The 2,776-nt window shown below is 40.2% G+C and overlaps 1 pseudogene; it reads right to left on the bottom strand.

The window, feature by feature from the left end:
* Window positions 1–1,876: 1,876 nt before the first annotated feature.
* On the bottom strand, window positions 1,877–1,997 carry LOC111729564 (annotated as a pseudogene).
* Between the last annotated feature and the right edge of the window lie 779 nt (window positions 1,998–2,776).

The raw sequence follows: 2,776 nt of genomic DNA, 5'->3' as shown, positions 1-2,776 counted from the left end.
GTGCAGCTGGATCCCTCTGTCTGTCCCTCCTTTACCTCTGGCCACAGCTACCCTGGATTTGAATGATATCACTCTCATTTACTAATGGCAACTGACTTTCAGAGGAAGCTCTGCAAGCCCACAATGCAGCCATGGAAATGTTGAAGCCAGAATTCAAGCAACCCTTTCTTCTCTTAAAGAAAGAAATGCCTCATCCATTTGAGTGAAGGCACTGCACTGTTGGCAGGGCTGGAGAATGTATTAATCACACTACTGGGTTCCCCAAAAGCCATATCTACAAATCAAAGAGCAATAGCCCTATGTTTTAGTCAGCTAGATCTACAGTGAGTAGATCCAGAATCACTAGAATCTGTGTCACTTTCCGATCATAATGGCAAATATCTTATTTCACAGTTACACAAGGCAGGAAATAAAAGCCTTGAGTTCTAGAGAGCCAGTGTTTTCATCTATAGGCTACTGCTTCCAGGATACTAGTGACATCTCTGCTCATTTCTAGGATTTCTGATTTATAAAAGTACTTTTGACTTAACCAAATTAACAAAGGTGGGGGGAGATTCCTGGGAAAGTGACTCTAGGTCCCTAGTGGCTTATCACTTATCACTCTGCCTGATCACTTTGAAATTAATGGGGCCTCAGGGCCTTGCGGCTGGAGATAGCACAAAGAGGCACAAAGAGAGAATTTCAACTTTTACTGCATTGCCAATGGACTAGAAAAAGTCACTGGAAATCATCTCCATTAGCCTTTCTCCTCAGCCTCCCAAGTCAGATAAAAGCCTTTTTTTTGCCTATGTGTATTTGTGGAGTCTTCGATTTGTAATAATGATCTGGAGTAAGGGACCAAGGGGGAGTCATAATTGAGGGATTAAACAAAATGCTGTGATTTTTAATTAATATCATGATGGTGATTTCCAGTAGTTTAGAGAGATTGCATTTAGATTCTGATGCCAAAAAATTTGAACTTTTCTTGCTTTTTAAAAAATTAATTTGGGGAGGCTTCCAAAAAACCCACAGCTTGTTTCAGAGCACACACATTTCATGGTATGTCAGAAAGTATTGACTTCAGTTTGAGCTTCTTGAAGTTTTGGGAAGGGCAGCCGAAGAATGCCAGGGCAGTGTCACTAAGGAATAGGGAGGGTAGATTTTCACTGGAGAGGAAGTAAGACTAGCTGTCTGAGGAAAAGCAAACACTTCACACTTCAAGGTGGACTGAAATTTCTCTCCTGCCCTGTCTCTCTTCTCCCATGACCCCTAAGATTTCGTGATGCACCTTAGCTGAGTACAGATCAAAGGGAAAGGGTGACTTTTGACACAAACTGAAAGCAGCCAGTTGTTTAATTATCTCTTGATGTGAAAAACGGGGTCTTGCTTTGCTTGTCTTTCAATGTAGGCAGATGGCTATTTAGTACCACGGTACTTGTTTTCAGGACAGGTTTATGTTACCTAACAGAGCAAAAGTGAGCCAACGATAGAAAATCTTAGACCTAATTATCCATTTTGGAATGATTCTAAAGACAAAAAAAAATTTTTTAGGAGTATGGCATTTAGGCCATACACTCTCAATTTGGAATCTGATGCTGACTATATGTTGTTTGTTTTTTTTTTTAAGTTCTACAATTAAATGGACAAATTTCTTGCTTACTCTAACATTAAACTAAAGTATTCTCTGCTACTTGTGCTTGAGCATCCCCTTCGTGAGCTTCAAGTTTTAGGGATGTGAGGAGTTTCAGTAAAGGCAGCCATTATCAAGGAGAAAGTGGACATTTTTATTTGCATCGGGGCAGGGGTTACTCTGCAAACATGGGTCTGAGTCCAAAATGAAGCCAGAGAAGCAATATGGTAGCTGAAAAACAGTGGACTTTTTTTTTTTTGTTATTTATGCCTACAGCACTTGGTCTTCCTAGGTGGTCTCCCATCCAAGTACTAACCAGGCCCGACCCTGCTTAGCTTCTGAGATCAGACATTTGATTGGGCTTGTTCAGGATGGCATAGCTATAGACCATAGACTGTGGCTCCACTGAAGTGTGAACCCAGGACCTTCTGCGTGTAAAGCAGACATGCTAACTGCTACACTATGGAACCATATCCTAACAGTGGACTTTTAAGCCAAACAAATTATGACCCACTTCCTAGCAGTGTGACCTTGGAAAGGCACTAAAAGTCTCTGGTCCTCGATGTTCTCATCTGTTAAACTGGCTCCCAGCCCCCTCCTCCCCTCCGTCCATCATCAAATTGTCCACTATATTTGTGAGTCTGTTTTTGATTAGTTTGTTCTTTTTATTCCTTAAATTCTGCATATAAGTGAAATCATATAGTGTTTATCTTTCTCTGTCTGACTTAAATACCTTCTAGGTCCGTCAAAGCAATATCTTTTCCCATCCCCTTCCTTTTCATATGTAGGGGTCCTGTTTTCTTATCCTTTCAGCCTCTCTATCTTTTGGTTGGAGCACTTAATTCTTTTTCATTTCAAGTACTTATTGATAGGACTGTAGTTGTTACCATTCTTTATTTCTGTTTTTGATACATGTTTTTCTTCTTAAAGAAGTCCCTCCAACATTTCCTATAATACTGGCTTAGTGGTGATAAATTCCTTTAGCTTATTTTTGTCTGGGAAGCTCTTTGTCTGTCCTTCAACTCTAAATGATAGCTTTGCTGGATAAATTATTCTTGGTTGTAGATCCTGGGTCTTTATCCTGTCAAATAATTTTTTGCCAAGCTCTTCTGTCCTGCATAGTTTCTTTTGAGAAATCAGCTGCCAGTCTTATGGGTGTTCCCTTCT

This window comes from Pteropus vampyrus, unplaced genomic scaffold, assembly GCF_000151845.1.
Source record: "Pteropus vampyrus isolate Shadow unplaced genomic scaffold, Pvam_2.0 Scaffold269, whole genome shotgun sequence".
Classification (NCBI taxonomy): domain Eukaryota; kingdom Metazoa; phylum Chordata; class Mammalia; order Chiroptera; family Pteropodidae; genus Pteropus; species Pteropus vampyrus.
This window is presented reverse-complemented; position numbering and strand designations above follow the sequence as displayed.